This window comes from Callithrix jacchus, chromosome X (assembly GCF_049354715.1).
Source record: "Callithrix jacchus isolate 240 chromosome X, calJac240_pri, whole genome shotgun sequence".
Classification (NCBI taxonomy): domain Eukaryota; kingdom Metazoa; phylum Chordata; class Mammalia; order Primates; family Cebidae; genus Callithrix; species Callithrix jacchus.
In genome coordinates this window covers 3,085,056-3,098,152 of record NC_133524.1, presented here as the reverse complement: position 1 = coordinate 3,098,152, position 13,097 = coordinate 3,085,056, and the positions used below count along the sequence as shown (strand labels likewise).

The window sequence follows — 13,097 nt, the reverse complement described above, 5'->3', positions numbered from 1 at the left end:
GCAGGACACACTTCCTGTTGCTCTCCTCACACAGAACTACTTTCTGTCCTTTCTCTCTGCAAAACGCACTTCCTGAGATTCTCCTGGGCAGGTCACATTTCCTATTACTCTCCTCACACAGAGATACTTCCTGTTCTTCCTCTTTGCTGGACACACTTCCTGTGTTTCTCCTGTGCAGGACACACTTCCTGTTGCTCATCTCACACAGAACTACTTCCTGTCTTTTCTATCTGCAGGACACACTTTCTGTGTTACTCCAGTGCAGGGCACACTTCTTCTTGCTATTGTGAGACAGACCTACTTCCTGTACTTCCTCTGTGCAGGACACACTTCCTCTGTTTCTCATGTTGAGGACACACTTCCTGTTGATCTTCTGAGACAGACCGACTTCCTGTTCCTCCTCTGTGCAGGACACACTTTCTGTGTTTCTCCAGTGCAGGACACACTTCCCCTTGCTCTCCTAAGACAGACCTACTTCCTGTACCTCCTCTGTGCAGGACACACTTCCTCTGTTGCTCATGTTGAGGACACACTTCCTGTTGATCTTTTGAGAGAGACCTACTTCCTGTACTGTCTCTTTGCAGGACACACGTTCTGTGTTTCTTATGCTCAAGACACACTTCCTGTTGTTCTCCTGAGACAGACCTACTTCCTGTTTCTCTTCTGCGCAGGACACACTTCCTGTGTTTCTTCTGTGCAAGACACACTTCCTGTTGCTCTCCTCACACAGAACTACTTCCTGTCCTTTCTCTCTGCAGGACACACTTCCTGTGATTCTCCTGGGCAGAACACATTTCCTATTACTCTCCTCACACAGAGATACTTCCTGTTCTTCCTCTTTGCAGGACACACTTCCTCTGTTTCTCCTGTGCAGGACACGCTTCCTGTTGCTCTCCTCACACAGACCTACTTCTGTTTTTTTCTCTCTGGAAGACACTTTTCCTGACATTCTGCTGTCCAGGACACACTTTCTGTGCTCTCCTGAGACAGACCTACTTTCTGTTCTTCTTCTGTGCAGGATACACTTTATGTGTTTCCCCTGTGCTGGACATGCTTCCTGTGGCTCTTCTGAGACAGACCTACTTCCTGTTTCTCCTCCGTGCAGGACACACTTCCTCTCTTTCTCCTTTGCAGGACACGCTTCCTGTTGCTCTCCTCACACAGACCTACTTTCTGTTTTTCCTCTCTGGAAGACACTTTTCCTGAGATTCTGCTGTGCAGGACACACTTCCTGTGCTCTCCTGAGACAGACCTACTTTCTGTTCTTCTGTGCAGGATACACTTTCTGTGTTTCCCCTGTGCAGGACACGCTTCCTGTTGATCTCATGAGAACGATGTACTTCCTGTTCTTCTTCTGTGCAGGACACACTTCCAGTGTTTCTTTTGTGCAGGACACACTTTCTGTTGCTCTGCTGAGACAGACGTACTTCCGGTTCTTCCTCTGTGCTGGCCTCATTTCCTGTGTTTCTCCTGTGCAGGACACACTGCCTATTACTCTCCTCCCACAGAGATACTTCCTGTTCTTTCTCTGTGAAGGACACACTTCCTCTTGCTCTTCTAAGAGAGACCTACTTCCTGTACCTTCCTCCTGGGCAGAGCACATTTCCTATTACTCTCCTCACACAGAGATACTTTCTGTTCTTCCTCTTTGCAGGACACACTTCCTCTGTTGCTCATGTTGAAGACACAGTTTCTGTTGATCACCTGAGACAGACCTTCCTGTTTTTTCTCTGTGCAGGACACACTTCCTGTGTTTCTTTTGTGCAGGACACACTTCCTGTGATTCTCCTGGGCAGAACACATTTCCTATTACTCTCCTCACACAGAGATACTTCATGTTCTTTCACTTTGCAGGACACACATCTTCTGTTTCTCCTGTGCAGGACACGCTTCCTGTTGCTCTCCTCACACAGACCTACTTCCGGTTTTTTCTCTCTGGAAGACACTTTTCCTGAGATTCTGCTGTGCAGGACACACTTCCTGTGCTCTCCTGAGACAGACCTACTTTCTGTTCTTCTTCTGTGCAGGATACACTCTCTGTGTTTCCCCTGTGCAGGACACGCTTCCTGTTGATCTCATGAGAAAGACGTACTTCCTGTTCGTCTTCTGTGCAGGACATACTTCCAGTGTTTCTTTTGTGCAGGACACACTTCCTGTTGCTTTGCTGAAACAGGCGTACTTCCAGTTCTTCCTCTGTGCTGGCCTCATTTCCTCTGTTTCTCCTGTGCAGGACACACTCCTATTACTCTCCTCCCACGGAGATACTTCCTGTTCTTCCTCTGTGAAGGACACACTTCCTGTGTATTTCCTGGGAAGGACACACTTCCTCTTGTTCTTCTAAGAGGGACCTACTTCCTGTACTTCCTCTGTGCAGGACACACTTCGTCTGTTGCTCATATTGAGAACACATTTTCTTTTGATCACCTGAGACAGACCTACTTCCTGTTCTTCCTCTGTGCAGGACATGCTTCCTTTGTTTGTCCTGTGCAGGACACACTTCCTGTTGCTCATCTCACACAGAACTACTTCCTGTCTTTTTGATCTGCAGGACACACTTTCTGTGTTACTCCAGTGCAGGGCACACTTTTTCTTGCTCTTCAAAGACAGACCTACTTCCTGTACTTCCTCTGTGTGGGACACACTTCTTCTGTTTCTCATGTTGAGGACACACTTCCTGTTGATCTTCTGAGACAGACCTACTTCCGGTTCCTCCTCTGTGCAGGACACACTTCCTGTGTTTCTCCTGGGCAGGCACACTTCCTGTTGCTCTTCTCACACAGAACAACTTCCTCTCTTTCCTCTCTGCAGGACACACTTTCTGTGTTTCTCCAGTGCAGGACACACTTCCCCTTGCTCTCCTAAGACAGACCTACTTCCTGTACTTCCTCTGTGTAGGACACACTTCCTCTGTTGCTCATGTTGAGGACACACTTCCTGTTGATCTTCTGAGACAGACCTACCTCCTGTACTTTCTCTGTGCAGGACACACTTTCTGTGTTTCTTATGCTCAGGACACACTTCCTGTTGTTCTTCTGAGACAGACCTACTTCCTGTTCCTCCTCTTTGCAGGACACACGTCCTGTGTTTCTTCTGTGCAAGACACACTTCCTGTTGCTCCCCTCACACAGAACTACTTCCTGTCCTTTCTCTCTGCAGGACACACTTCCTGTGATTCTCCTGGGCAGGACACATTTCCTATCACTCTCCTCACACAGAGATACTTCCTTTTCTTCCTCTTTGCAGGACACACTTCCTCTGTTTCTCCTGTGCAGGACACGCTTTCTGTTGCTCTCCTCACACAGACCTACTTCCGGTTTTTTCTCTCTGGAAGACACTTTTTCTGAGATTCTGCTGTGCAGGACATGCTTCCTGTGGCTCTTCTGAGACAGACCTACTTCCTCTTCCTCGTCTGTGCAGGACACACTTCCTGTGTTTCTCCTTTGCAGGACACGCTTCCTGTTGCTCTCCTCACACAGACCTACTTTCTGTTTTTCCTCTCTGGAAGACACTTTTCCTGAGATTCTGCTGTGCAGGACACACTTCCTTTGCTCTCCTGAGACAGACCTACTTTCTGTTCTTCTTCTGTGCAGGATACACTTTCTGTGTTTCCCCTGTGCAGGAGACGCTTCCTGTTGATCTCATGAGAAAGACGTACTTCCTGTTCTTCTTCTGTGCAGGACACACTTCCAGTGTTTCTTTTGTGCAGGACACACTTCCTGTTGCTCTGCTGAGACAGACGTACTTCCGGTTCTTCCTCTGTGCTGGCCTCATTTCCTGTGTTTCTCCTGAGCAGGACACACTGCCTATTACTCTCCTCCCACAGAGATACTTCCTGTTCTTCCTCTGTGAAGGACACACTTCCTGAGTTTCTCCTGAGCAGGACACACTTCCTCTTGCTCTTCTAAGAGAGACCTACTTCCTGTACTTCCTCTGTGCAGGACACACTTCCTCTGTTGCTCAGGTTTAGGACACACTTTCTGTTGATCACCTGAGACAGACCTACTTTCTGTTCCTCCTCTGTGCAGGACACACTTCCTCTATTTCTCCTGTGCAGGACACACTTACTCTGTTTCTCCTGTGCAGGTCACACTACCTGTTGCTCTCCTCACACAGAACTACTTCCTGTCTTTCCTCTCTGCAGGACACACTTTCTGTGTTACTCCAGTGCAGGGCACACTTTGTCTTTCTTTTCTAAGACAGACCTACTTCCTGTACTTCCTCTGTGCAGGACACACTTCCTGTTTCTTTTCTGTGCAGAACACACTTCTTGTCTCCCCTGTACAGGACACATCTCCCGTTTATCCTCTATGCAGGACACAATTTTTTTTTTGTACCCTGTGTGAGACATACTTCCTGTGTTTCCTTCTAGCAGGACACACTTATTTTTCTTCCCTTGTGCAGGCCACATTTCTTGTTAATCTCCTAATGTTGACACACTTGCAGTTCCTCCTCTGTGCAGGACTTACTTCCTGTGTCTCTTCTTTGCAGGACACACTCCTGGTTCCTACCCTGTGCAGCACACACTTTGCATTGCTGTCCTGTGCAGGACACACTTTTTATTACTCTTCTGAGACAGACATACTTCCTTTTTCACCCTTGTCTTCCTTTTTCTTTGTTTTTTTCTCTCTCTGTCTTTTCTTTCCATTTTTTTCTGCTTTTTTTGTCTCCTTCCTTCCTACCATTCTTTCTTTCTTTCTTTTTTCCTCTTTCCTTTCTTTGTTTCTTTCTTTCCTTTCTTTGTTTATTTCTTTTCTTTTCTCCTGCTCCTCATTCTTCTTCTTCGTCTTGTTCTTCTTCTTTTATAGAGTTGGGGTCTCACTATGTTGCCCAGGCTGATCTTGAACTGCTGGGCTCAAATGATCCTCCTGACTTGGCCTCCCAAAGTGCTGGCATTATAGGTGTGAGCCAATGTGCCTGGCTCTTCCTTTTTATCAATATTTGTAGCCACAGTTAATTATTTCAAAACAATTAAGTAAAATTTCCCTCAAAAAAATCTGTGTCTTTCTTCTCCACCTCCCCAAATATGCACATAGTTTCCTGTTAAGATCCACTCAGATTGGTTGGCAAAATATTAAGGGAATAATTAGGGAAGTTATAGGATAATAGTTTCAAATGTTTTGGAAGGCAGAAAGATTTTTGTTAAATAATGGGACAGGCTGAAAGCAGCCGGTCCTTATCTTAGAGCATTAGGTCATAGGGTGAAGATTAGGGATAACAGAAACTTCCCCAGTTAAGTCTGTTTACCCCAAATTCCTTTGTGTCTAACTGTTTACTCATCTCCCTGTTGGGGAGGTGGAAGGGGGATTATCCATTAATGGCCTTTACTTTGGGCCCTGGAACCAAAAGCTTTTATCATTTGTAAAACCACTATTTTAACCATGTTAATTATCCATAAGCATGTTGACTTAGAACCTCTGTTACTAAATCTATACTAAACAAATGCGAGGAGAAACAGCTAGCAAGGGGTTGGGTAGCTGCAATCGCCCTCTGAGAACAGCTGACGACTTCCCTAGCCCATTTGATCACTGTGCTGTGTGTTTGAGTGTATTTACTCATCCACCACTGAGTCAGGGTCTGCAGAACAGAGCTCCACAGGTGGTATCATTGTCTCAGTTTCCTATGGCATGTGAATTTCCATTGCAATGCTACATTCCCAAATAAATATCTTTTCTTTTACCGAGTCCTTCTCTGTTATTTAGGGTGACAGCAGTTTATTTCAACACACTTAAATATTAAAACTTTAGACATTTTTGTTTTCAATTGATGGCTTGATTTAAATCAGCATAACCTGTTTGTCAGGAAATCCTGGTTAACAACTCTAAAAGTCCATAAAGGTGGTGTTCAAAGTTATTAATAAAGTTAAGAAAATGTCCAAGAATGATTGACTTATACACACTTTGGTAAAAGAAAGCTCTACAGAAAAAAACTTTTAAGACATTTTGTCGCCTATTTGATGTGCGTGTCTCAATACTGATTTGTTTGCATAATAATGTTGGATTCTTAACTAATAAAAGTGGAGAGAATTATCGTGGGATTTATCAACATACTGTGCTGAGATTTTTTTGTCTTTACAGCATTTAGATGAGAAGAGACTTAAAGAAACCAACAAAAATAAACGTCTCTCTTTTGGAAGTGATTAAAGAAAAACCACACCCACCACGATGATATGATTCAAAGCATTTGGAACCTACAATTCATACTGGATAACTAATCCTCTCGCAATGAATATAAACAACGTCATTTTTTTAGGATGAGCTTAATGAGCTGGAAAAGAAATGACTTTGAGGCCAGAGTACAATTCAATCAATCTAATTAGAAAAGTTTTTAAACAACTTTTATTTCTAGTCTTTGGAGATTAACAGAATGACTTGCATGGATTTCCTGGGTAAAATGTTGGATAGCAAAAGTGACAGAATCTAAGAGCACATTAGTTAACAGTCTTTACTACTGAAACCCCAGTCTGTGTTGAGAATACAAAATGGTAATCACGTACGCATTTTAGCACTGTTGTTTTCTACCCTCACCCTCAGCGATGCCCAGAGGTTACCCTCATGTCTTTGGGTAGTTTCTTATTCCCATTTTTATTTTTCCCACCCACCCTTAATCTCCTGTTGCCTATGAGAGCAATGGTGGCCAACGTCTTGTACAACATTAGATGCCAGAAGTAGGAAATTAAAAAGCACGTGATGTAGCTGTTTTCTGTTGGTCTTCGCATCCACATTTGCATTATGATCACACAGCAATTTACCTTGATTGTCTGCATAATATAAGGACCACCTCCAAGCTAACAACGTTCTTTGCTTTATTTTGAATCTGCCTTCACCATCTATAATTTTTTGGCATACTATGGCTATTTCGATTAAGTGGATGCTCCTTTTTGCTATCCCATACCAGTATTTTTCTTCCACATTTTTTCCATTTATTTTTTGTTTTGTTGGGAGTCTTCCTGTCACCCAGGCTCACTGTCGCATTGTCTTAACAATCTCAGGTTATCCTCCCACTTCCGCCTCCTGATTATCTGAGACCACAGGTGTGTGCCACCATGCCCAGCTAAGTTTTTTTCATTTTCTTGTAGAGATGGTGTTTCACCATGTTGCCCAGGCTGGTCTCAAACTCCTGGGCTCAAGCGATCTTCTTGCATCAGCCTCCCAAAGTTCTGGGATTACAGGCACGAGCTACCATTCCAGGCCTGCATATTTTCATTCAAGCCCTTCCTTTTATTGAAGTGTCCACCCCACTCGTGTTGTGTTTGTGTGAATGTGTGTGTGTGTGTGTGTGTGTGTGTTGTACTTCCTGCATAAATGTCTTCTCTCTGACCTTATTCTCCTTTCCTGTCTCTGGTACCTCACTCTTACCCAAAAAACTAAAATTTTGCCATAGAAGTTATATTCACTCCATAGAAACTAGAATCTCTTTATTTTTCAAAGTGGAGCATAGAATTCAGAATCTCTTTACTTCACGACCAGCCATAAGACCTGAAAATATTACTGTAGCTCCCCACTGCTTTTCTGGGTAAAAACTAGCTCATCTCCGTATTTCTTTTAAACCCAAATGAACTTGTAGAAGTTGACTCAAGTGCATGGTTACTGTAATATTAATTTGGTAAAATTATGCCTAAGCATTTTCATAGAAACACAACTGATTACAGCAGCAAGTATGCACCTTTCACTCTCCTTAATTACAGTTAGATGTTGCATTTCCATCTTTGTGTATTTGCAGCAAGGAAGTTATACAGATTTGGAATATAAGTGTAGGCTAGGAAGAGGTGTCACCAGTCATTGACTCTGAGAAAGGCCCCTACAGATGCTGCCTGAAAAGCATTTCAATCAAGAGGACGCTGTATCTGGAATTCCAGTGTAAATTCATGCATCCAACACAATCCAGGGGAACAGAGACCCAGGGAGTTTCTCGGAGCTTCTCGGTGGTATCTCAATACTCTTGTGCATCCAGGTAATCAGGTAGACTGTTTCACTTACTAAATTAGGTCCTCTCGTGTTTGATTTCCCTTACTACTAACTCTGTCTATATGAGGCATTTCTCCAAAATTTTTTTGTCTTCTTCACTTGCACATCAAACATGCAATAAAACAGAAGATCAGTGATAATAAAACATGAATTGTTTATAGGAATGGCCTTTCCCTTATTCCTCAGAGAGATAATCACTCATAAGAACATTTGTTTGTCTATCTATCTATCTATCTATCTATCTATCTATCTATCTATCTATTTATCTATCTATCATCTATCGAGACAGGGGCTCACTCTGTATTCTCTTGCCTCAGCTTCTAAAGTAGCTGAGATTACAGGCGCACATCACCACGTCTGGCTAATTTTTGCATTTTTAGTAGAGACGATGTTTTGCTATGTTGGCCAGGCTTATCTTGAACTCCTGACCTCAAGTGGTCTGCCTATTTTAGCCTCTCAAAGTGGTGGGATTACAGGTGTGAGCCGCCATGCCCAGCCTGCTCATAAGAACATTTCTTGTATAGGAAATCTCAACTTGATGGTGGCTTCAACCTGTCAAATGGCACCTGGATAGAAATAAATGAAACCTAAGGTCGAAGTCAAGATCGAAGTATTCTGATGGTCAGTAGCAGACTCAGAGTTTTCAAAACAAATATAGAGTCAACAGCAAGGAGCTCAAAAGTAAGGAAGCTCACATGCATAACCTGGCCCAATTTGGATCCTCTGAGCTGTACTGTAACATAAGGAGGTGCACACTTTATTCACAAAAATGTTAATAACTTAATTAAGCCAGATATAGACAATATCTGACACACAGTAATTATTTAAACATCATCATGGCTAAAATAATAATGTTTTCTTTCCAAAAGAAATAATTCAGAATTTTATTTTTTAAAGTTAACTATCTGCTGCATGCTTTCAATTATATGATGTTCTGGAAAGGACAAAACTTTGGAGACAATAAGATCAGTTGTTGATATGGGTTGGTGGAGGAGGGATATAAATAGGTGGAGCACAGAGGATTTTAGGGAAAGTGAAACTGTACTGTGTGATAGTGTAGTGTGGGATGCATGTCATGGATTTGCCAACACTCTCAGAATGCACAACACCAACCGTGAACTTCAACTGTCGACTTTGGGTCATGATAATGTGTCAGGCCCATGGATTGTAGCAAATGCACCAGTCTAGTGGGAGATGTTGACTGTGGTGGAGGCTGTGCCTGTCTGAGGGCACGGAGTATGTGGATACTCTGTACTTTCCACTCGATTTTGCTGTGAACCTAAAACTGCTTTAAAAATAAAGGTATATTAAAAATAATAATATGGTGGTTGGGCACGGTGTCTCACGCCCGTAATCCCAGCACTTTAAGGGGCTGAGGTGAGCGGATCACCTGAGGTCAGGAGTTCAAGATGAACCTGGCCAACACGGCAAAACCCCATCTCTACTAAAAATCGAAAAAATTACCCAGGCGGGTGGTGTGCACCTGTAGTCCCAGCTACCTAAGCAGCTGAAACACGAGAATCACTTGAACCCAGGAGACATAGGTGGAAGTGAGCGAAGGTCACGCCACTGTACTCCAGTCTGGGTGGCAGAATCACCCTACATCTCAAAATGGTAATAATAAAAATATGGCGGAAACATTGCTTGATGCTCATAGTTCAAGGCCAGCCTTGGCAAGATGACGAGACCCCATCTCTATAGAAAATAAAAAAATTACCTGGGCATGGTGAAGTGCACCTGTACTCTCAGCTACTCAGGAAGCTGAGGTGGAAGGATTCCTGAAGCTTAGGAGGTCGAGATTTCAGTGAGTCATGATTACAACACTACACTTCATCCTGGGAAACAAAGCAAAATCTCATCATGAAAGATAAATTACTACTACTACTAATAATAATAATGAACAACTACATGGTTGATGGAAACTTTGATGTATATTAAAAATTCTTGACCAGGTATGGTGGCTCACGCCTGTAATCCTGGCACTTTAGGAGGCTTAGGCAGACAGATTGCTTGAGCCCATAAGTTCAAGACCAGCCTGGGCTACATGGCAAAACCTCATCTCTACCAAAAAAAAAAAAAAAAAAAAGCCTACAAAAAATATTGGTGGGTTGTGGTGGTTGCATGTGCCTGGAGTCCCAGGTACTTTGAAGGCTGAGGTGGGAGGATCAGCTGAGCCTGGGAGGTGGAACTTGCAGTGATCCAAGATCACACCACTGCCCTCCAACCTGGGTGACAGAGCCAGACCCTGTCTTAAGATAGATAAAAAATATCAGTGTCTTAAATCATATGGCAATCAACACCAGGGATTAACATCATTAATTTCAAATTCTTTGTTGATTCTCTCCACACACTCTTGATGTCTGTTGTATGATATACCAACTCTAAGTGTAATGAATACAAGATTAAAAAAGAACTTCTCAATATTTTCATATGAAAAAGAAAGCTATAAAGTAAGTCAACACCTGTTTTAAAAAAATTACTTAAATTTTTGAGTAAATTGCTATTTATGCAAATTGAGCTGTGCTGGCAGCTCAGTCCTGGGTCACTCAAAGTGATGTGTGTGTAAAGCAAAGCCTTCCTGTATGTGAATGTGTACACTGCAGTCTAATTGACATGCAGATGACATTGTGAAACAAAGCCTTCCTGTATTTGAATGTGCACACTGCTTCTGATTGCATGCAGATGACATTGTGAAACAAAGCCTTCCTATGTTTGAATGTGTACACTGCAGTCTGATTGACATGCAGATGACATTGTGAAACAAAGCCTTCCTGTGTTTGAATGTGTACACTGCAGTCTGATTGACATGCAGATGACATTGTGAAACAAAGCCTTCCTGTTTGTGAATGTGTACACTGCAGTCTGATTGACATGCAGATGATATTGTGAAACAAAGCCTTCCTGTGTTTGAATGTGCACACTGCTTCTGATTGACATGCAGATGACATTGTGAAACAAAGCCTTCCTGTTTGTGAATGTGTACACTGCAGTCTGATTGACATGCAGATGATATTGTGAAACAAAGCCTTCCTGTATGTGAATGTGCACACTGCAGTCTGATTGACATGCAGATGATATTGTGAAACAAAGCCTTCCTGTATTTGAATGTGCACACTGCTTCTGATTGCATGCAGATGACATTGTGAAACAAAGCCTTCCTGTGTTTGAATGTGTACACTGCAGTCTGATTGACATGCAGATGATATTGTGAAACAAAGCCTTCCTGTGTTTGAATGTGTACACTGCAGTCTGATTGACATGCAGATGATATTGTGAAACAAAGCCTTCCTGTGTTTGAATGTGTACACTGCAGTCTGATTGATATGCAGATGACATTGTGAAACAAAGCCTTCCTGTGTTTGAATGTGTACACTGCAGTCTGATTGATATGCAGATGACATTGTGAAACAAAGCCTTCCTGTGTTTGAATGTGTACACTGCAGTCTAATTGACATGCAGATGATATTGTGAAACAAAGCCTTCCTGTATTTGAATGTGCACACTGCAGTCTGATTGACATGCAGATGATATTGTGAAACAAAGCCTTCCTGTATGTGAATGTGTACACTGCAGTCTGATTGACATGCAGATGATATTGTGAAACAAAGCCTTCCTGTATGTGAATGTGCACACTGCAGTCTGATTGACATGCAGATGATATTGTGAAACCAAGCCTTCCTGTGTTTGAATGTGTACACTGCAGTCTGATTGACATGCAGATGACATTGTGAAACAAAACCTTCCTGTTTGTGAATGTGTACACTGCAGTCTGATTGACATGCAGATGATATTGTGAAACAAAGCCTTCCTGTGTTTGAATGTGTACACTGCAGTCTGATTGACATGCAGATGATATTGTGAAACAAAGCCTTCTTGTATGTGAATGTGTACACTGCAGTCTGATTGACATGCAGATGATATTGTGAAACAAAGCCTTCCTGTGTTTGAATGTGTACACTGCAGTCTGATTGACATGCAGATAACATTGTGAAGAACAGTACCCATCATGTAACAGGGTATCTCAGAGGTGCAGGGAGGTGGGAGGTTGCGTGGAGGATCACATGTTCACTGAGCTTTAAAGGTGAGATTAAAGTGCAGGTCTGACTGGCTTGCAAGTCCTGTTGTTTGTGATGCCTCAGATGTCACCAAACTGTTCTTTTCTCAAGGTTGGGTCAAGGTTGGAGAGAAGCAAGCAGGAGTTTTAAAGGTTGGGTCAAGGTTGGACAAGCAGGAGTTTTAATCCTCTGTCTCCATCCCTGCATGCTCTTGTGAGCCAGAAAGAACTGTGCAGAACCCACAGGCAAGGGCTGCCTTGGGTAGGACTGAAGTCACACAGAGCATCGATGCAGCCAGCAGACTTGCAACGGTGGCTGTCACCTGCTCTCCAGCCTCGTCCCAATCCACAGTGTTGACAGCTTTCACGTTCTTTCTTTAAGATCGAGTGCTAACCTGCAGATTTCTCTTGGATTGGGAGCTCGGGCTGTGACTCCTAGTGCTAAACAGAGCACCTCACTGCTGAGAACGAGGAGCTCTCAGTGTGAGGAATAAGAAAATGAAAATCGAGAGACCCTCTCCTGTATCTGAGAAGGGCTTTGGCTAGCACTGTTTCAGAAGCATGTGGATAATTTAGGGTCAATAAATTCTGTTATTTATCCTGTTGTCCAGACCATTTATTCTTTCTATTTCTATGTTTTTATGTATGTATGTGTGTATCTATCATCTATGTGTGTATGTATGTATCTATCTGTCATCTACATGTGTATGTATGTATCTATCTATCTATGCATCTCTCTATGCATCTCTCCGTATGTCTGTTTTCAGGCTGCTGATAAAGACATACCCGAGACTGGGTAATTTATATGGGAAAAGGGGCTTATTGGACTTACAATTCCAGGTGGCTGAGAAAGCCTCACAATCATGGCAGAAGGGAAGGAGTAGCAAGTCCACATCTCATGTCTTACATGAATGGCAGCAGGCAGAGAGAGAGCTTGTGCAGGAAAACTCCCCTTTTTAAAGCCATCAGATCTCATGAGAATTATTGACTATCATGAGAACAGTGCAGGAAAGACCTGCCCCCATAATTCAATCACCTCCCCCTAAGTTCCTCCCACAACACATGGGAATTGTGGAACT

General features: G+C 43.0%; 1 protein-coding gene across 4 annotated transcripts in view; it reads left to right on the top strand.

Annotated features, from left to right (window-relative positions):
• The window catches only part of LOC118150651 (uncharacterized), a 57,045-nt gene extending 44,429 nt beyond the window's left edge, over nt 1-12,616 (top strand). For all 4 annotated transcript variants that reach the window (XR_013531409.1, XR_013531410.1, XM_054251573.2 and 1 more), the window contains exon 5: nt 6,075-12,616. The gene's annotated coding sequence lies outside the window, so the exon portion shown is untranslated. The remainder of the gene's footprint in view (nt 1-6,074) is intronic.
• Nucleotides 12,617-13,097: the final 481 nt, after the last annotated feature.